The sequence below is a fragment of the Dromiciops gliroides genome, chromosome 1 (genome assembly GCF_019393635.1).
Source record: "Dromiciops gliroides isolate mDroGli1 chromosome 1, mDroGli1.pri, whole genome shotgun sequence".
Lineage (NCBI taxonomy): Eukaryota > Metazoa > Chordata > Mammalia > Microbiotheria > Microbiotheriidae > Dromiciops > Dromiciops gliroides.
The window spans coordinates 181,615,713-181,638,913 of record NC_057861.1 but is presented as its reverse complement, the minus strand read 5'-3'; the positions used below and the strand labels follow the sequence as shown (position 1 = coordinate 181,638,913).

General features: G+C 35.8%; 1 long non-coding RNA gene across 1 annotated transcript; it reads left to right on the top strand.

The window, feature by feature from the left end:
• Positions 1–14,250: 14,250 nt before the first annotated feature.
• LOC122741529 lies at positions 14,251–19,971 on the top strand. Its single transcript, XR_006354874.1, has 3 exons — positions 14,251–14,724; positions 15,281–15,477; positions 19,934–19,971. It is a non-coding gene; the product is annotated as an uncharacterized LOC122741529 (long non-coding RNA).
• The last annotated feature ends 3,230 nt before the right edge of the window (positions 19,972–23,201 follow it).

Genomic DNA, 23,201 nt, shown 5'->3' with positions numbered 1-23,201 from the left:
AATATTTCCCAATTATATGAAAAAAATTTTTAACAATAATTTTTTAAAATTTCAGTTCCAAATTCTCTCCCTTCTTTCTCACCCTTCCTCCTCCTTGAGGAATTAAGTAATTTGATTTTCATTATACATGTGAGGTCATGAAAAACATATTTCCATATTAGCCTTGTAAAGGAAAACACAAACAAAATAAAACAATAAAAATAAAGTTTAAAAAAGTATGCTTCAGTCTGCATTCAGAGTTCATCAGTTCTCTCTCTGAAGGTAGATAGCCTTTTTTATCATGCGTACTTTGGAACTGTCTTGGATCTTTGTCTTGATCAGAGTAGTTAAGTCTTTCACACTTGATCATCCTTATAATATTGCTTTTACTGTGTACAATGATCACCTGGCTCTGCTTACTTCACTTTGTATCAGTTCATTTAAGTATTCACAGGTTTTTCTGAAACCATCCTGCTTGTGGTTTCTTAAAGTACAATAGTATTCCATCACAATCCTATACCACAACTTATTTAGGCATTCCCTAATTGATGTCCATCCCCTCCATTTCCAATTCTTAGCCATCGCAAAAAGAGCTGCTAAAAATATTTATCTACAAATAGGTCTTTTTCCTTTAAAAAAATCTAATAAAATAATAATCCTACCTAAAATAATCTGTTTATTTAGTGCCATCCCAATCAAACTATCAAAAATTATTTTATAGATATAGAAAAAATTCATCTAGAAGAACAAAAGCTCAAGGATATCAAGGGAATCAATGAAAAAAAAATGAAAGAAGGTAGTCTAGCCTTACCAGATCTCAAATTGTATTATAAAGTGGCAATTATCAAAACAACCTAGTACTGGCTAAGAAATACAGTGGATCAGTGGAATAGAATAGGTACAGGGGCAGCTAGGTGGCAGAGTGGATAAAGCACTGGCCCTGGATTCAGGAGGACCTGAGTTGAGATCTGGCCTCAAACACTTGACACTTACTAGCTGTGTGACCCTGGGCAATTCACTTAGCCCTCACTGCCCTGAAAAAAAAAAAAAAAACTTGGAGCCAGAATAGGAACAAATTGCACTACAGTAAATTGGTAATCTAGTATATGATAAACCCAAAGATCCAAGCTTTTGGAACAAAAACTCATTATTTGACAAAAACTGCTAGGAAAACTGGAAAACAGTATGGCAGAAACTAGGTATAGACCAACATCTCATACCATATATCAAAATAAGGTCAAAATGGGTTCATGATTAACACAGAAAAGGTAATACCATAAGCAAATTAAGAGAGCATGGAATAGTTTATCTGTCATATTTATGGACAGGGGAAGAATTTAGAACTAAAGAATATAAAGAGAGCATTACAAAATGTAAAATAGATCATTATAATTTATATACAATTTTAAAAGCTTTTATACAAACAAAATCAATGCAACCAAGATTATAAGGAAAGCAAAAAACTGGAGGAAAATTTTCTAACAAGTTTGTAAGAAACCATATAAAGGTTTCATTTCTCAAATATATAGAAAACTGAGTCAAATTTATAAGAATGCAAGTCATTCCTGTGAGAATGTTATTATCAGGGGGCCCCCGGCTGAGTGAGCCTCTAGGGTTTGTGCCTCTTGCCCTGCCTGTCAGACTTATAATCAACATGCCTTCTGGACTAAAGGTTATGGAGGGCATCCTTTAGTATATACACCTTCTGAGCATTTACAAATTGATTATATCACAATGCCTAAGGCCAGATGTTACAAGTTTTGTCTCGTTATAATTGATCAACTCACTTGTTGGATGGAGGCATTTCCCAGCCCCCAATCCACTGCTGCCTTTGTTGCAAAAATTCTCCTTAAAAAGCTTGTTCTTACCTTTGGTCCACCGGCCTTCATTGATTCTGACAAAGGCACACATTTTACAGATTCTGTTCTATCCCAAATTTACTCTTTCCTGGGAGTAACTCCAAAGTTCCATATACCCTGCCACTCACAAAGCTCAGGCCAGGTGGAATGTATGAATAAAGAGCTTAAGAGCATGACCAGCAAAATTGTGCACTGAAACTCATTCGAAGTGGCCTGATGTTCTACCCTTAGCACTGTTCTATCTGTGCAGCAGGCCAAGAGGAGAACTACATATATCACCTTTTGAGATGCTTTTTTGGCTATCCTCCTATCCAAGCAAAACCTTTTCCCCCAGTATATGCATCATTAGTGAGGGGAGATACCTCTGTTGCTTCCTATATACAGGAATTACAAGACAGACTACGTGAACTCCACAAGGTAGGAACAGCAGTACAGGCTGGTCCCTTGGACTTCTCCTTGCATGATTTGAGACCAGAGACAGTGTATATATCAAAAATTTTCAGCGGACTAGTGGGACCCAGCCAGCTTGGGAAGGTCCTTTCCAGGTACTGCTAACAACTCCGACTGCCATCAAAATTGGAGAGAAGGACTCTTGGATCCATTGCTCACATGTAAAACCAGTATCAGCACATGTAGACTATTGAATTTCATTGTCTCTTATTCTTCCATGTGTATTTTGTTCTATTCATCTATCTCTCTATTTTTGAACCAATGTAAGATGATTTTGATTTCATGATACAATATTAATTCTGGAAGTATTGTTCTCCCATATTCTAAATTGTTTGTTTTTCCAACTGATTATTTGATCAAATTCTATAAAGTATTTCCTTAGTAAATTGTTTGTGATGGCAAGTGGAAATTAATTCTAGAAGTATTATTTTTGCTAAGCTTTAAAAAAAGTTCTTTTTTTCTAATACCTAGTATGCTTTAATAAATGCTTAATGCCCAAAGACTGGTGCTAAAGTTTCTAATTTAAAGAAACCACTCATTAGAATTTAGACATCATAGCTATATTTTTAGACCCTTACAATACCTAAACTGTTAAACTGTTGTCCTAGTTAGCTTTCCCCACAGGGGGGACAGGTAAAGTGACCACACACATTTAGTTTTACCCGTCACATTCCCCAACTGAGAAATGGTCAAAGGATATGAACAGTTTTCAGACAAAGAAATCAAAGCTAACCATAGTCATATAAAAAAATGCTCTAAATCACTATTGATCAGATAAATGCAAATAAAAACAACTCTGAGGTATCACCTCACACCCATGAAAGTGGCTAATATATATAACAAAAAAAAGGAAAATGTTGGATGTTGGAGGGGATGTGGGAAAACTGGGACATTAATCCTCTGTTGGTAGAGTTGTGAACTGATCCAATCATTCTGGAGGGCAATTTGGAACTATGCCCAAAGTGCTATAAAACTGTGCATACCCTTTGATCTAGCAATACCACTGCTAGGTTTATATCCCAAAGACATCCCAAAAAAGAGAAAGGGACCTATTTGTACAAAAATATTTATAGCAGCTCTTTTTGTGGTGGCTAAGAATTGTAAATCAAAGGAATGCCCATCAATTGAGGAATGGCTAAACAAGCTGTGGTATATGATGGTGATGGAATATTATTGTGTTGTAAGAAATGACAAGCAAGATGATTTCAGAAAGGCCTGGAAAGACTTGTATGAACTGATGTATAGTGAAGTGAGAAGAACCAGGAGAATGTTGTACACAGTAACAGCAATATTGTTTAATGAACAACTGTGAATGACTTAGCCATTTTCAGCAATACAATGATCCAAGACAATCCCAAAAGACTGATGATGAAGCATACTATCTGCCTCCAAAGAAAGAGATGATACTGATTGAACACAGATTGAAGCATGCTATTTTTTACTTTATTTTTTCTTTTATTCAAGTCATACAAAATGACTAATACTGAAATGTTTTACATAAATATACACATATATCCTATATATCTTATTGTTTACTCCCTCAGGGAGGGAGGAAGGGAGGAAGGGAATGAGGAAAGAATAGAATTTGAAATGCAAAACTTTAAATAAAGATGTTAATTTAAAAAAAAAATCTCTTTGGGATATAGACCTAGTAGTGGTATTACTGGATCAAAGGGTATACACAGTGTTATAGCCCTTTGGGCATAATTCCAAATTGTTCTCCAATTGGCTCAGTTCACAACTTCACCAACAGTACATTAATGTCTCAATTTTTCTACATCCCCTCCAGCATCTGTCATTTATTTTTTCTGTCATGTTAGCTAATCTGATAGGTGTGAGGTGGTATCTCAGAGTTGTTTTAATGTGCATTTCTTTAATCAGTGATTATTTAGGGCACTTTTTCCTGTGAATATAGACAGCTTTGGTTTCTTCATCTGAAAACTGCCTGTTCATATCCTTTGAACATTTATCAACTGCGAAATGGCTCTTATTTTTGTAAATTAAGCTTTGTTCCTCTCTGGTATATGTATTAAATATCTATGAGTTTCAGCAGATCAATAAGTCCAGACTCCAGCTCAATTCCGATCATGGTAATAATTCTCTTCTTCCAGTACTGATTTCTCATCTATGTAACCTTAAGCAAGTGACTTAATCTCTCTGTGACTCAGTTACCTCATCTGCAAAATGGAGATAATAATATTTTTCTTGTTTAGAGATGTGGCTAGACCTGATAATCTCTCAAAGTCTCTTCAGCTTTAAAGAGGGAATGGGCCACAGCTTCCCACAGGAACAAAAGACCACAAGAAAGGAGTTATGGCTAAGTTAAACTTTGGGTCTTATATAGCAGCCTGTTGGAGGGGAAACTATTGTGAATAGTCAGAGGCTAGAGCCATGATAGATAATTTCCTGGTAGTGCCAATTCTATCTCCTCTTACTCTCAAGAAAGTTGCAAAGAGGGGGCAGCTAGGTGGCGCAGTGGATAAAGCACCGGCCCTGGATTCAGGAGTACCTGAGTTCAAATCCAGCCTCAGACACTTGACACTTACTAGCTGTGTGACCCTGGGCAAGTCACTTAAACCTCATTGCCCGGCCAAAAAAAAAGAAAAAGAAGAAAAAAAAGAAAGCTGCAAGGGAAAATCGAAAGGGCTGAGTAACCTTTTCTCAGAGCTCTTCCTATGGAAAGATCCTTATTTTTTGTCTCATCTTGATTCTTCTTTTTCCTTTTTTTCTCATGTCTTTTTTCTTCTGTTCTTACCTTTGCCTCTCCCTCTGGTCTTCTCCATCTGCTTGTTCTCCTTCCCCTCTTCTTTTCTTTTTTACTCCAAGTCATTGTACTCTCTGCTCTGTTGTTCCTTTTCACTTTCTGTCTCCCTATTCTCTTAGTCTTTTCCTCATTTTCTTCTCTACCCTTTCTTTAGTGATTCTCTTCATTCTTGTCTCTTCTTTATCTACCTTCATTCCCCCTTGTCTCCTCTCTCTGACCTCCTTACAGAAGTCAAATACATGTTTTTCTTTTTAAAAAAAATTTTCTTTTAATTTGTGATATATAATTATATTTTATACATATATCAAACATAGATATCATATATACATATACACATATGTGACATATAATATAAATTGTCTACATTATTACATTTAGATATACCTAGATATATTCTAATACATATAACTTAGTATTTAAAATCTTTAAATAACTTTTATAAATAATGTATTCATATAAATTTATATAAATAACATATATGACAAATTTGTTTAAATATAATTATTATATAAATAAGACCTAGTCAACATAATAAAAATGACAATTCTACCTAAATTAATTAATTTATTTAGTGCTATACCAATCAAACTATCAAAAAATATTTTATAGAGCTTAAAAAAATAATAAAATTCATCTAGAAAAACAAAAGTTAAAAAATATCATGGGAATCAATGGGGAAAAAAATATATGCTTTTCAAATGCCTGATGATTTCCTGTTTTCTCTCCTATCTACCAGTTGGCATCTTTGATGTCTGACCAGACTCTAAGTATTCCATAGCGCCTGCTTCAGCTACCTTCCTGTCAGTTGGAACAAGGTTCTCATCCTCCCATTCTACCAGGGGAAGTCTTCACATGCTTGGGGCTTCATATCCTCTAACTTATGACAGGCTTGAAGCCTGCTGGTTAGCCTCATTACTGATGCTTTATATTATATCTAAAATCCTGCAAGAGTGACATAAAGAAAGTGACTGAGAAACCCTGGAAAAAATGAATATTAATGTATGTTACTGAATTAATATGATGAATGATATTAAATGAAACCTAGCTTTAACTGATTTGAAAGAAATGAAAACATTGTTCTATCTGCCCATTCCGCCTTGGGGAAGCCTACACATGCTTAGGGTAGAAATTGCCTAATTCACCAACAGGTTAGAGGCCTGTCAGTTACCTTCAACCTAGTTTAGTCTATCTGCCAAGACAAGGTTTTTTGTGTTTTTTTGAGTAATAAACATTTTTTATTTACAGTTTTGGGTTCCAATTTTTATCCCTCCATTCCTTCTTCCCTTTCTCCCTTCCTGAGGTGTTAAGCAATCAGATATAGGTTATACATGTACAATTATGTAAAACATTATCATATTAGTCATTTTATATAAAAAAGTTGAATTAAATTTTTTAAAAAGAAAGAAAGTGAAAAATACCATGCTTTCAGTCTGTGTTACATCTTTCTTTGGAGGTGGAGAGTATGTTTCATCAATAGTCCTTTGGGATGATCTTGGATCATTGTATTGTTTAGAATAGTTAAGTCATTCACAATTCTTCATCAAACAACATTGCTGTCACTGTGCACAACATTCTCCTGGTTCTGTTCACTTCACTATATATCAGTTCATACAAGTCTTTCCAGGCCTTTCTGAAATCATTCTGCTTGTCATTTCTTATAGCAGAATAATATTCCATCACCATCATATACCACAGCCTGTTTAGCCATTCCTCAATTGATGGGCATTCCTTTGATTTCCAATTCTTAGCCACCACAAGAAGAGCTGCTATAAATTTTTTTTACAAATAGATCTTTCGGGGGCAGCTAGGCAGTGCAGTGGATAAAGCACAGGCCCTGGATTCAGGAAGACCTGAGTTCAAATCCAGCCTCAAACACTTGACACCAGCTGTGTGACCCTAGGTAAGTCATTTAACCCTAATTGCCCCCCCCCCAAAAAATAACAAATAAGTTTTTTGCTCTTCTGGGGAATGTCTTTGTGATATAAACCAGTGGTATTGCTGGATCAAAGGGTATGCACAGTTCTATGGCCCTTTGGACATAGTTCCAAATTGTCCTCCAGAAGGGTTGGATCTTTTCACAACTCCATCAACAGTGGATTAGCAAAAAAAAAAAAAAGCCACCAACCACAAAAACCAAAAAAACAAAAATCAGTGGATTAGCATCCCAGATTTCTCACTTCCCCTCCAACATCCAATATTTTCCATTTTTGTTATATTTGCCACTCTGATACATGTGAGGTGATACCTCAAAGTTGTTTTTATTTGCATTTCTCCGATCAATCTTGATCTAGAGAATTTTTTCATATGACTATAGATAGTTTTGATTTCTTTGAAAAGTACTTGTTCAAATCCTTTGACCATTTATCAATTGTAGAATGACTTGTATTTTTATAAATTTGACTCAGTTCTCTATTGAGAAATGAGGCCTTTATCAGAGACATTTGTTCCAAAAATTCTCTCCCAGTTTTCTGCTTCCCTTATAATTTTGGTTACATTAGTTTTGTTTGTGCAAAACCTTTTTAATTTTATATAATCAAAATTATCTCTTTTATATTTGTTTTACTCTCTATATCTCCTTTGGTCCTAAATTCTTCCTCTGTCCATAAATCTGACAGATAAACAATTCCATACTCTCTTAATTTGCTTATGATATTATCCCTTATGTGTAAATCATGTACCCATTTTGACCTTATTTTGGTATATGGTGTGAGATTTTGGTCTATACCTAGTTTTTGCCATACTGTTTTCCAGTTTTCCCAGCAATTTTTGTCAAATAATGAGTTTTTGTTCCAAAAGCTTGGATCTTTGGGTTTATCATATACTAGATTACTATAGTCATTTACTATAGTGTAATTTGTACCTATTCTTTTCCACTGATCCACCTTTCTATTTCTTAGTCATTAAAGAAAATAATAGGCTTTTACCAATGCCCAAAGGTCCCAGATTGATTTGAACTGATTGGATTGACTAAGAGTGATTGACTTCCACCAGCCCTGGAGTCAGGAGGACCTGAGTTCAAATTCGACCTCAGGCACTTAACACTTACTAGCTGTATGACCCTGGGCAAGTCACTTAACCCCAATTGCCTCACAAAAAAAAAAAAAAAAGAGTGATTGACTTCACTGATTAACCCACTTAAAGTTAATTCAATTGAAGCCACATCTGCCTGACTCTGAAGAGGGTATTGTTCTCAGCTGACATCAACACGGGACCACCCTCAAGTCCAGTGAACCAATGGATTTGGGTGATGCTAGCCAATTAGCTTGAAGCAGTGTGGAAGGACAGCCTCTTTGGAAGCAGAGGAAGTTTGGAACTGGCAGTTCATTGCATGAACAGGCTGGTGGTGGGTGAAGTTGAGGATGCTAGGCTAGATAGGTCTTTTCTTGGCTTTCTGACCCAGGTGTTCTCTTTTTCACTAATAAATGCTTAATGCCAAAACTTGGTGCTAAAGCTTCTCATTTATAAGTAAACCCTAGCTAGTTTTCCCTATACTTGGGACAGAAATAGACCACCATATATTTAATTTTAAATGTCACAGCCAGTACAATATTGTTTTGATAATTACCAATACAGTTTGAGATCTGGTATTGCTAGACTGCCTTCTTTTGTATTTCTTTTTCACTGATTCCCATGATATCCTTGAACTTTTGTTTTTCCATATGAACTTTGTTATTATTTTTTCTAAATCTATAAAATATTTTTTGATAGTTTGATTGGTATAGCACTAAATGAATTAACTTAGGTAGGACTGTCATTTTTATTATATTGGCTCTGCCTACCCATGAGCAATTAATATTTTCCCAATTATTTAGATCTGTCTTTATTTGTGTGGAAAGTGTTTTGTGGTATTGGTCATATAGTTCCTGTGTTTTTGTCTTGGCAGGTAGACTCTCAAGTATTTTATATTTGCCATAGTTATTTTTAATAGTTATTTTAAATAGAATTTATCTGTTGTTGCTGGACTTTGTTGGTAATATTTAGAAATGCTAATAATTTATGTGGGTTTATTTTGTATCCTGCAACTTTGCTAAACTTGTTAATAATTTCAAATAGTTTTTTTAGTTGATTCTCTAGGATTTTCTAAATATAACATCATATCATTACAAAGAGTGATAGTTTTGTTTCCTCATTACCTATTCTAATTCCTTTAATTTCTTTTTCTTCTCTTATTGCTATAGCTAAAATTTCTAGTGCAATATTATATAATAGAGGTGATAATGGGCATCTTTGCTTCACCCCTGATTATACTGGGAAGGCTTCTTGATTATCCCCATTACAGATAATGTTTGCTGATGGTTTTAGATAAATACTACTTATTATTTTAAGGTAAACTCCTATGTCTACGCTCTCTAGTGTTTTTTTTGTTTTTGTTTTTGTTTTTGTTTTTTTGCGAGGCAATGGGGGTTAAGTGACTTGCCCAGGGTCACACAGCTAGTAAGTGTCAAGTGTCTGAGGCTGGATTTGAACTCAGGTACTCCTGAATCCAGGGCCAGTGCTTTATCCACTGCGCCACCTAGCCGCCCCTCTAGTGTTTTTAATAGGAATGGGTACTGTATTTTGTCAAAGGCCTTTTCTGCATCTATCGAGATAATCATATGATTGCTATTGCTTTTGTAATTGATATGGTCAATTATGCTGATAGTTTTCCTAATATTGGACCAGTCCTGCATTTATAAATCCACCTGGTCATAGTGTATGATCCTTGTGATGTATTGCTGTAATATTTTTGCTAATATTTTATTTAAAATTTTTGCATCAATATTCATTAGTGAGATTGGTCTATAATTTTCTTTCTCTGTTTTGGCTCTTCCTGGTTTGGGTGTCAGCACCATATTTGTCTCATAAAAGGAATTTGGTAGAACTCCTTAACTTATTTTTTCAAATAATTACTATAATATTGGGATTAATTGTTCTTTAAATGTTGGATAGAATTCATTTGTGAATCCATCTGGTCCTGGGGAGTTTTTCTTAGGAAGTCCATCGATCACTTGTTCAATTTCTTTTTCTAAAATTGGGTTATTTATCTTATTTTTTTCTTCTGTTAATCTGGGTAATTTATATTTTTGTAGATATTCATCCATTTCATTTAGATTGTCAAATTTATTGTCATAAAATTAGGCAAAATAGTTCCCAATAACTGTCTCAATTTCCTCTTCAGTGGTGATGAGTTCATATCCTTTCTTTTTTTGATACTAGTAATTTGGTTTTCTTCTTTCCTTTTTTTGGTCAAATTAACCAATGGTTTATCTATTTTACTGGGTTTTTAAAATAAAACCAGTTTCTAGTTTTGTTTATTAATTCAATAGTTTCCTTACTTTCAATTTTATTAATCTCTCCTTTGATTTTCAGGATTTCTGATTTGGTGTTTAGTTAGGGATTTTTAATTTGTTCATTTTCTAGTTTTTTAGTTGTATGCCCAATTCATTTATCTGTTTTTTCTCTATTTTATTGATGTAAGAAGTTAGGGATATAAATTTTTCCCTAAGTACCACTTTGGCTGCATCCCATAAATTTTAATATATTGTTTCATCATTGTCATTTTCTTTAATGAAATCATCGAATTTTTTTATGATTTTTTTTCTTTGACTCACTTGTTTTTTAGGGTCAGATTATTTAATTTCCATTTGATTTTTATAAATCATTCAATTGTCCATCATTGAATGTAATTTTTATTGCATTATGATACAAAAAGGATGTGTTTACTATTTTTCCTTTTTGTATCTGGTTGTAAGATTTTTATGACCTAAACATGGCCAATTTTTGTGTAGATCCCATTGTACTGCTGAGAAGAAAGTATATTCCTTTCTATTCCCATTCAATTTTCTCCAGAGATCTATCATATATAACTTTTCAAGAATTTTATTCACTTCCTTAACTTCTTTCTTGTTTATTTTTTAGTTAGATTTATCCAGTTCTGAGAGGGGAAGATTAAGGTCCCCCACTAGGATAGTTTTATTATCTATTTCCTCCTATAACTCATTCAATTTCTCCTTCAAAAATTTAGATGCTATGCCATTTGGTACATAGATGTTAAGTGTTGATATGATTTCATTGTCTGTGGTACCTTTCAGCAAGATATAGTTTCCTTCTTTATCTCTTTTAACTAGATCTATTTTTGCTTTTGCTTTGTCTGAAATCATGATTGCTACCCCTGCTTTCTTTGCATCAGCTGAAGCATAGTAGATTCTGTTCCAGCCCCTTATGTGAACTTTGCTTCAAATGTGTTTCTTGTAAACAGCATATTGTAGGATTTGGGGTTTAATCCATTCTGCTTCCATTCAATGGTTGAGCTCATACCATTCACATTGATAGTTACGATGATTGTTTATTTCTCTCTATACTATTTTCACCTGTTTATCCCCCCAACTCTTACTCCCCATTTTTTCCCTCCTCACAAGTGTTTTACTTATGATCACTGCCGTCCCCAATATCCCATCCCTTGTAATAGTCCCCCTCTTCCCCTTCTAATATCCCCTTCCCTTTTTAAACTTCCTTATAGGGTAAGATAGATTTCTATATCTAACTGAATGTGTTTGTTTTTCCCTCTGAGCCAACTTTGATGAGAGTAAGGTTTAACCTTTGCCCATGCCCCCCATCTTCCCCTCCATTATGATAGTTCTTTCATGCCTCTTTTGTGTGTGTGTGACAATTCATCCTATTCTATTTCCCCCCTCCTTCTTCTTCCACCTTATAACCACACCCTCTGTATACATATACTCCTAATTATTCTTATAATAAAGTTGTTAAGACTTACAAATATTATTGTCCCTTCAATACCACATTATGATCACCTCCTCTCTCTACATACATTCCTTCTAATTGCTCTTATAATAAATGTAAGACTTACAAATATTATCATATAGAAATATAAATAGTGGGGCAGCTAGGTGGCGCAGTGGATAAAGCACCTGCCCTAGATTCAGGAGGACCTGAGTTCAAGTTCAGCCTCCGACACTTGACACTTAACTAGCTGTATGACCCTGGGCAAGTCACTTAACCCTCATTGCCCCGCAAAAAAAAAAATGTAATTAGAAATATAAATAGTTTAACCTTATTGAATTTCTTAGTTTTTCTTTCTTGTTTCTTTTTTACCTCTTTATGTTTCTCTCAAGTCTTGTATTTAGAGGTCAAATTTTTTTTTCCACTCTGGCCTTTAAATCAGAAATGCTTGAAAGTTCTCTATTTCATTAAATGTCCATTTTTTCTATGAAAGAATATATTCAAAAAAAGAAAAGAAAAAAAAAGAAAGAATATATTCAATTTTGCTGGATAGGTGATTATTAGTTGTGAACTTAACTCCTTTGCCTTCCAGTATATTAAATTCCAAGTGGGGCAGCTAGGTGGCACAGTGGATAAAGCACAGGTCCTGGATTCAGGAGGACCTGAGTTCAAATCTGGCCCTCAGACACTTGACACTTACTAGCTGTGTGACCCTGAGCAAGTCACTTAAAGCCAATTGCCTCACCTCCCCTCCCCAGAAGAAAAATTCCAAGCCCTGGGATTCTTTAATGTGGAAGCTGCCAAGTCCTGTGTAATTCTGACTATAGCTCCACAGTATGAATTTTTGTCTGCTTGCAATACTTTTTCCTTGATCTGTGAGCTTTGGAATTTGGCTATGATGTTCCAGTGAGTTTTCATTTTGGGATCTTTTTCAGGTGGTGATTGGTGAATTCTTTCAATTTATATTTTGCCCTCCAGTTCTAATATATCAGGGCAGTTTTCTTTTATAATTTCTTGAAAGATCCTGTTCAGGCTTTTTTTTTTGTATCATGGCTTTCAAATAGTCAAAAAATTCTTATATTATCTTTCCTGGCTCTATTTTCTAGGTCAGTTGTTTTTCCAATGAGAAATTTCACATTTTCTTCTAGTTTTTTTGCTTTTTTGCTTTTGTTTTATTGTATCTTAGTGTCTCATAGAGTCGTTAGTTTCTATTTGTTCAATTCTAATTTTTAAAGAATTATTTTTTTCAGTGACCTTTCATACTTCCTTTTCCATTTGGCTAAATCCGTTTTTTAGGGAGTTATTTTCCTGAGTAAAGTTTTGTATTTCTTTTTCATGATTCTCTTACATTACTTTTATTTCTTTCCCCAGTTTTTCTTCTACTTCTCTAACTTGCTTTTTTTCCCACTAGAATACAAGTTTATTGAGTACAGCAACTATATTTCCATATTTTTTTTTTGCAGGGCAATGAGGGTTAAGTGACTTGCCCAGGGTCACACAGCTAGTAAATGTCAAGTATCTGGGGCTGGATTTTAACTCAGGTGCTCCTGAATCTGGGGCTGGTGCTTTTTTCACTGTGCCACCTAGTTGTTCCTTTATTTCCATCTTTATACCTACTAGCACTTATCCTAGTAGGCATTTAATTAGAATGGAATTTCTGGAACATTCTATATACTTTTCTGCTTTTAAAAAACAAAAAGTGGCTAACAATTCAGCTTTTTCTTGATTCCTTCACACAACAAGAATTTATTATATGCCTAATATGTGATGTTACTGGGATTACTTTGACAAAATGAAAATGATCATTTCTAGGTATCACCAACCAATCAAATCTTTCTGGGCCTGAGACCAATTTATATTTTTATATTTATATTTTTAAATTTATATTTTTCTTTGAAGCTTTACCTGTAAGCAATTTTGTTACTATTGTCCTCCTCTATGTTTATGTCTTGATTTTCCCTGTCACTGTAGTGACTGTCAATAGTCAATTTTTTTTTGTTTTGTTCATTTTTGTGTCTTGATGTTGTTGTTTTTGGGGGTTTGTTGGTTTGTTTTGCAGTGCAATGAGGCTTAAATGACTTGCCCTGGGTCACACAGCTGGTAAGTTTCAAGTGTCTGAGGCCAGATTTGAACTCAGGTCCTCCTGAATCCAAGGCCAGTGCTTTATACACTGTACTACCTAGGTGCCCCTCCTTGATGTTTTTATGAGAGAGTTGGGCTCTATTCCTACACTGTCCCAAGTTTTTGTGCTGAGACTCTGGGTCTTACTGGTGGCTTTCACTGGGCTTCTGGGTTAGCTGCTTGCTTTTCTCTGTAGATTGGTGTGCCTCCCCTGGGTGTGGGATGGCCTTCTCCAGGGGTGGTGTCCTACTGCTGTGTTGCTTAAGATAACAAAGTCTTTCTGGTTGCTGGCCCTGGAGGAATGATCTTATTGTTGGTCAGCCCCAGGAGTGGTGCCCTGCTACTGGGTTGCTCTGTTAGGAGGGCCTTTCTGTTAGCAAGTTCTGGAGGAGTAATTTTGTTTCCTTTCTGCCCAAGTGTAGGGGTCCTGCTGCTTGGTTCCTAAAGTAACTGAGTCCCTCTGCTAGCAGACTCTGGAAGAGTAATTTTGTTGTGATCTTCTGAGGGTTGGATGCTGGTGTTCCTTGGAAAGAGTTTCTCTGCTTGGAGGTCACAGGAGTGGGAACTTGCTGTTGACTGGTCTTGGGTGGGACTTCACTACTGGTCAGCAATGGGATCAAAGCCTCCCTGGTGGTCTCTGCTAGCTGTAGGGTGCCCGGTGAGGGTCTTTGCTATGCTACCCAAACTGTTTGTTTACCCAGGAGCTGCTGGTTTGCAGGTGGGTGGAGCCTTGCTCATGATTTTCCCCAGGCTCAGAACCCTGCTTTAGGCTCTCTGCTCTGACCTTGGAAAGTACTGCTGTTATTGCTCCTGGACTTCTCTCCCTCCCAGGTAAGACAGACCTTTCCTGCCAGATTGGTAGACTGCTTCCCTGTTCCTGGAACGATTCAGGAGCAGTTTTATGTTGGTTTGAAAGGGAAATTTGGGAAAGGTCCAGAAGGTTGCTTCATCTTTTAGCCATCTTGGCATAGGAAGTCTGCCAAGACAGTTTTACCAGGGTCTAGTCATTGTACATGCTATAGCTTCCTGAAGTCATAGGTGAGAGCTGAGTGAAAGCTGGACATCAAAAGTGGATGAGCAGCCCTGAAAAGGGCTGGGCAATCTGTCACACCAGAGGTGCTAGTCCCCCCCAAACATAGGCATTATTATTATTTTTTTGATTGTTTGTTTTTTTAGTGAGGCTATTGGGGTTAAGTGACTTGCCCAGGGTCACACAGCTAGTAAGTGTTAAGTGTCTGAAGCCAGATTTGAACTCAGGTACTCCTGACTCCAGGGCCTGTGCTCTATCCACTGCACTACCTAGCTGCCCCTGAACATAGGCATTATTATACCCATTTTAAAGTTGAGGCTGTTACCCTACCATTGTGTCTATTTCACATTCCTCTAGCTCCCAACTTGGACTAGGAAGGAACTCTTCACTGCTCCGACTCTTCCTCCATTTGTGGGGGTACATGGTTCCCTGGTGTATATACTTCCTTCAAACATGTGGCTTCCTGGATCACATTTCCCTGAAGCTACCAATTCCTGGGCATATCTACACAGAAGCACTCAGTTATAATTCAAGTACAAAAGGCTTCAAAACAGGTAACATTTTTGTTTATCTAGTAAAGAATTCATATCATATCCCAAGAGAACCAACAGACTCCTTTGGTGAATCTCTCTCCCCAACCTGCACCCCCACCCCCCAAACAATGACCTACTATATAATCTTTATGATTCATAGTACTGTCCTGGGAGATAGGGTCCTAGCAAAAGTGAAGGCCTAGGGGTTCATATTTTCACATCAGTGTTCTACTACCACATTGCTTTTTCAATATTTTCTCTTTTACACCAATTCCAATCAGCACTGATCTTTAGCCAGCTTCTGTCTTATTGGTGGTCTAGGTTCCTTGTCTGGTCCAGGAAATAGACTTTGTAGACATTAGAGTAGATTCTCAATTGACCCTGTTACAGTTCTTTTTCATATCTTTGGGACAGAATGCCCCAAGGCTATTTAAACCTTCTATTGTTTGACACCAAAGTCTTATAATTTCACTCTCCCTACTGTGAGAATTAGAGTGCTACCAACCTGTTGAGAAAGATACTGCAGGGAAGCTCCACCATGAAAAGAACACAGGAAGTGACCTTTCTGGGGTTTCGAAGGTCAGATTGGTGTCAAGAAGTGGTCTGCCACCTGTGGGTCCTGTCAATCAGTGTTACCTGCCAATTAGCCTGGGTGTGTGTGTGTGTGTGTGTGTGTGTGTGTGTGTGTGTGTGTATGGCCCTGTTTCCTGTTTCACAGGAGGCTTCTGGGAGAAGCCTCGGAGGAACAAGGTCTTTTTGTTTCCGGACGGGGGCAGCTTGGCAGCAGAGACAGGCAGAATAGGGAGAGTAGACAAATCTCATACTTTATCCACTTGTTTTTTTACTAACCCCTAATATACTTTAATAAATACTTAATGCCCAAAGATTGGTGCTATACATTTCTAATTTAAGGTGCCCACTCATTAGATTTTAGATAACACAGCTAGAATTTTAGGCCCTTACACTACAAAGGCTTCCCTTATGTGGCTATGGAATAATTCTGTTCTTAATAATTGTATCTCTACACCCCACTCTGAAATGAACATAGTCATTTATCTCCCCCAAACCTATTGGTCTCCTTACTCAGGCTATATCTCCCACTGAATCTTTTGGTTGTTTGGTACTACCTTACTACTGTGATGTTTAAAATCTAAATGTGTGGTTGCCTTAAATTAGAAGCTTTAGCACCAGTCTTTGGGCATTAAGCATTTATTAAAGCATACTAGGTATTAGTAAAAAGGAAAACATGTGGAGTTCAGAAAGTTAAGAAAAGGCCTATCTAGCCTAGAGTTCCAGCCTGGTCTGGTTCTTCCTCAAGTTTGCCACCACAAACCTGCTATAACCACGAACTCTCTAGCAAACTGTGGAAGGTTTTTATAAGTCCAGAGGAGAGGTGACCTTTCACATTGCTTCAAGCTGATTGGTTAGCATCATCCAAAGCTATTGGTTCACTGGACTTGAAGGTGGTCTCCTGTTGAGTTCAAAGTCCTTAGCTTCTGAGAACAATACCAACTTAAGGGCTGGCCAGCTGTGGTTACAATCTAATCAACTTTAAGTAAACTAATCAGCAAAGTCAATCACTCTCACTTACTTAATTCAATCAGTTTAGATTAATCTCCAGGTGGGCCTTTGAGTATCTGCCAAATCCCATTATTTTCTCATACTACTCTCCACCTCTCTATCATAAAAAAAAAGGAAAAAATGTTCTAACTGTACAAAAATATTCAGATACATTCATTTTAAAGTTTGTTTGTAATAGCAAGAAACCTGAGAGAATCTAAATGTGCAATTATTAAATAATAACTAAATATATTATAGCTTATGAATATAATATTACATCATATAAAATGAGAAATATTTCTATCAGGAAATATGAAAAAACATAAAATAATATAATGTGAGATCAGCAAAATAAGAACTATTTTATATGTATATATAAATTATATATATTTATATGTATATTGTCTATATGTCCATATATGTGTATATATATATTATTGTTTTATCTGTATATATTATACACACACAGAGAGTCCTAATTCTTGCTGTATTGTGACATAGAAATGATCCTAGAGCTAGGCTAATGAGCACTGGAAGGTTCTACCATAATGGAAAGGCTTTTACTATGTTCCTGACAACTGACTGTATGTTCCCAGTAATAGACTCCTTTCTAAGGCTCTGACTATCAAAGTACAGAGAGGCTCACCAACAATAGGCTGGTCACTTGGAGATGAATTCTTTGGCTGTGGCAACCCAGAAAACAAAGAAAAACATGAAATGGTCCTCAGACCTCTGAGGCTCCCTTTTGCTTTTTCAGTGTTGGTGGCAGAATAGCAGCAGCAAAAGAGACAGAAGGTCCTTGTCCCTAAGAATCAGTTGTAAAACAGTTTGTAAACTTTAAATAAAGTGTTGGCACTCCAAACGCAAGATCTTTGCTCAGTGAGGGTCTATATTACTGAGAGAACTAAATTGTATCATACATATTGACCACAACTATATATAAGTAAGAAGAAAGCCAAAAGAAGGGAAACTTCATAGAGACTTGGAAGGGCAGACAGAGGAAACCATTTCTTGATTGTATGTTAATTTTTTAAGACGACTTTGTTAAATGCTAAGGGCTTTTGTAAGATTTAATTTCATATTTTATATATTAATTTGATCATCTTTATTATAGTTATGAAGTGCATAATAAAATTTTTAATGAAAAATATTGGGGGGGGTCTAATAAGTTTATTTTGGAAATAGGTGCCATAGGCCATTTCAACCAATTAAAAAAATTTTTTTTGCAGGGCAATGAAGGTTAAGTGACTTGTCCAAGGTCACACAATTACTAAGTGTCAAGTGTCTGAAGTCAAATTTGAACTCAGGTCCTCCTGAATCCAGGGCTGTGATATATCCACTGTGCCACCTAGCCGCCCCTCAACCAATTTATAATGAAAATTTTAAGGGAACGTTTGGAACTGGAAACACCTTTTGTCACATAATATTCTATTTCGGTGATAGAAATATGTAGCTCATCACCTATTTATTATTAGTGGAACGATTTTCTTTTTTATTTAATCTGTGCTTTATATATCATCTAAGTCACTCCTGAAATGACACACAGGCCTAAGCAAACAACCTGTTTCCACTGCAAATCACCTTATGTTTCAATTAACAAAGGGTAAGGATCTTTTTCTCTGTTTCTCAGGTTGACTTGATTGAAAGGTATATAGAATATAAGACCCCACAGTTTGTTTATTTATTCATTGTTTATTTTTTTTTAAAGCATTTGATGGAGTAGAAAAAAATGCAGGTTTTTTTTTTACATTTTATTAATCGCTTTATTAAGTCTAGACAATCAACAGAGCAATACATCATGTCTTGACTTTTGGTGTTCTACCAATTTTTTTTTAATTAATAAAGTATTTTATTTTTTTTCCATTACATGTAAAGATAGTTCTCAACCTTTGTTTATACAAAGGAGGGAGAAAAATCTGAAAAAAATGCAGTTTTTAAAGTCCTCTTTAGACAAAACATCTCACAGAAACATAAAAATTGTAGAAGGCTCAGCAGATATAATTTCAAAGATAACTTTAACATTCTGAGTACTGAAATACTGCAAGTTCTAAAACCTGGAGACCATCAATCTGAGGTGTTCACTATTGTCATGGAAGATGATGTGTGCCAAATTTAAACAAAAGAATTCCCTCTTGACCCCATGGTTCTTTAAAAGCATGCATTCATAGGTGCCCAGGAATAATACAAAGAGTCCCAGCAAAATCCAAAGCAATTAAAGGAAGCAAAATGCTTTGGGAGTTCAGATATTAATGAGAGGATTCCTGGTTGGGGTGAGAAGGGGAAATCTCCATGGAGTAGGTGGCCTTGAAAGTTGGTTAGGATTTCAACAGGCAAAGAAGCTTTTTGACTACAGAACTCCTAGATGAAAATGTGGGTGTGGGAATATGGGAAACTAAATGATAGTTTATTGAATTTAATAAAGCAAACATTATGGGGGCTAAAGGGTAAGAGACACTGAGGAATATCAGCTAATTTAGTAAAAATGAATTGAGAGGGCAGCTAGGTGGCGCAGTGGATAGAGCACCGGCCCTGGAGTCAGGAGTACCTGAGTTCAAATCCGACCTCAGACACTTAACACTTACTAGCTGTGTGACCCTGGGCAAGTCATTTAACCCCAATTGCCTTACTAAAAAAAAAAAAAAATGAATTGAGAAATTGAAGGGGTGAAGGGAGTTAGTGTTTAATTGACATTATTTGGGATTTTATACCACAATCATTTCCCAAGAAAAACCCCACCATAACTTCCTTTGTGCCCCCCTATTTCCTCATTCCCCTGCATGAAAGAAGAGAAAAGAAAAGAAACACCAACAAAAACAATAGTGATTGTACCAAACAGAATCTGGTGAGGCCAGAGGGATGAGGCAATCTCTCTCTCAATATTTGATGTTAATCTTTTCTTTTTCCATTTCTCTCTCAGAAGAAGAAGAAGAAGAAGAAGAAGAAGAAGAAGAAGAAGAAGAAGAAGAAGAAGAAGAAGAAGAAGAAGAAGAAGAAGAAGAGTGGGGGGAGAAAAGAGAGAGAACATGCCAGAGGGTAGTCATTCTTTAAGATTCTGAGTGGGCCACTCCTCCTGAATTAATGACCAATTTTCTCTGACTCAGCTTTGAGTCACTTCAGCCGCGGGGTAGAAGATTGAGTTATGAGAGTTTTTTTAATCTTTTTCCTTCAGTTTTTAATGGAAAGGGGAGGATGGATTAAAGAAAGGACTTAGCAATAATGATGCCAAAAACAAAAGGCCATTGTAACATCTTTTTAAATGTCCAGAGAAAGATGTTTAGAAGGAAGCACAAACAAGCAGGGAAGTTTAAAAAATAACATGTAGAATTTATTTTATACACTTTAAAAATATTATATACTTTAAAAAATCAGTATGAAATGGAGATTCAGAACATCTAGAACCCTCTTTTCTGCTCTCTGTGTATGTAAATGCCCTTTTTTTTTTGGTGTTTTAAGTTCAGAATTTTAAAAGTTTAAAAAACCCCGAAATCTGGATGCCTTTTGTTTTCATTTACATTACTGTCCTTATTATGTATGTGTATTGTTCTTGTTCTACTTAGATATCTCATGTTTCTCTGGATTCTTCATATTGGTTGTTTCTGACTTGCATTACATTTATATAACGAGATTTGTTATGCTGCTTCTAATCAGTGGAGTGTGGCAGCTAGGTGGCTCAATGGATAGAACACCAGGTGTGGGGTCAGGAAAATTCGGGTTGAAGACACTTACTTACTAGCTATATGGCTCTGGGCAAGTCACTTAATCTATTTGTCTCAGTTTTCTCATCTGTAAAAAAGATATGGAGAAGGAAATGGCAAACCACTCTGGTATCTTTGCCAAGAAAACCTTAAATAGAGTCACAAAAAGTTGGACGTGGAAAAACAACTGAACAACAACAAAATCAGTGGGTAGCCATCAGTAAAAAACTAGAAAGAAGATGGGTACCCGTTATATATACATGTACATATGATGGTGTAGATATATTACATGTATATATCTGTGTATGTGCATATATGCATCTATGGCTTTTCTTTCCATCTTTTATTTCCTTAATAGTATATGCCTAATAATAGAAATAATGGGTCAAAGGTTATAAACAGTTTAATAACTTTACTAGTATAGTTCCAAATTGTTTTCCTAAACAATGGTACCAGTCCAGGGCTCTACCAACAAGGTCTTGGTGTTCCTTTCTTCCCTTAGCACCTCCAAAACTGACTGCGTTATTTTATCTTCTTTGCCAGTCTGATAGGTGAGGTATGCAACAGAATTGTTGTCGTTTTTAATTTGTAATTCTCTTAGTCTTGGTGATTTGGAACATTTTAAAAATTGAAACTGTAATTTTTTTAATATAGGGAGTTTTAAATTTAGCAATTCAAGTTGGCACCTATTTCAGAATTTAGAGTCTTAGACTGCTGGCTGGGCACCGAAAGGGTGGGTTATCCAGGATCACATAGCCAGGATGTGTGAAAGGATTGCTCTTCCTGATTCCAAGGCTGCACTTAATCCATTACATCAGGATGCCCTCAGCATTTTTTCATACAGCTGTTAGTTTGTATTTGTCCCCCTTTGAAAACTAGTTATATAATTTAAATCATTATAAATATGCTTATATTTATATTTAGTACCACATTTTTAATAATACAAATATATTTATATCATTATAGTCTTATTATATCAAGAGATCATTTTCCCTAATTCATAACTCTCTTATTTAGCTCCAAATTTCTTCTTGTAAAGGCTTTTAAATTTTAATTTAAGCTGCTTTGTCTTTTATATTTCCCTCTATCCCTTTTCTAGTCAAATCTTATTTGTGAAAGGCATCTTCTTCCATTCTCCTCTAATTTTTTATACTTAAAAAATATTTAGATTGCATATCTATTTAGAGATTACTGTGATATATAGCACAAGACGATGTTCTAAATTAGTTCTATGCCAAACTGCTTTCCAGTTTTCCTAGCACTTAGGTGGTATGGTGGATAGAGTGCTGGATCTGGAGTCATGAAGTCTCTCTCAGACGATTACTAGCTGTGTAATCATGAGCAAGTCATTTTTACCCTTTTGCCTCGTTTCCTCATCTGTAAAATGGGGATAATAATAGCACGTATTTTGAAGAGTTGTGAGAATCAAATGAGATATTTGTAAAGCACCTTGCACATAATAGTTACTTAATAAATGCTTTTCTCTTCCTCTTTTCCTTCTTAGATTTATTGAACACTGAACCACTGTTTCTAAATCTGCTATACCAAATAATCTTGCTAATTATTGCTGTATAATATAGAGATATTGTAAAGCTTATTCATTTCCAATTTCTCATTATTTCCCTTAAAATTCTTGACCTTTTGTTCCTTCAAATTAATTTTTTTGCTTTATTTAATTCCATAGAGTATTCATTGACAGTTTGATTGGTAAAGCACCAGGCTTATAAGATTTAAACAGAATTGTCATTTTTATTATACCAGCAAAGTATAATTATGAATATTAATGTCCTCTACAGTAATTTGGGTCTTCCTCTATTTCTGTAAACAATGTTTAGTGGTTGTATATAGGTCTCACACATGCATCTTGGTAGGTTAACACTCAGATATTTTATGCATTTTGTAATTATTTTGGGTGAAATTTTCTCTATCATTTCCTAGAGCAGCTAGGGGGATAATGAATAGAACACTGGCCTGGAATAATGAAACCTGAGTTTAATCCCAGTCTCAGTCATTTACTACCTGTGTGACCTTGGCCAAATCGCTAAAACTCTGCCTCATCTTTACTCATCTGTAATGATGGCATCTACCTTCCAAGGTTGTTGTGAAGATAAAAGAGATTTGTAAAGTGCTTTGGAAACCTAAAAGTGCTGTATAAATGCTTCTGTTCATTAGTTCACCTGTGTCTAACTCTTTTTGACCCCATGGACCCTAGCATGCCAGGCCTTTCTATTCTTCACTATCTCCCAAAGTCTGTCCTAGCTTGTGTTTCTTTCACCCATAACACTATCCATGTCACCCTCTGCTGTCCCCTTCTTTTGTCTTCAATCTTTCCCAACATCAGGATCTTTTCCAATGAGTCCTGTCTTCTCATTATTTGGCTAAAGTATTTAAACTTCAGTGTCAGCATTTGTCCTTTCAATGAATAGTCTGATCCCCTTGGGGTCCAAGGCACTCTCAAAAGTTTTCTCCAGCATCACAATTCTATGACAC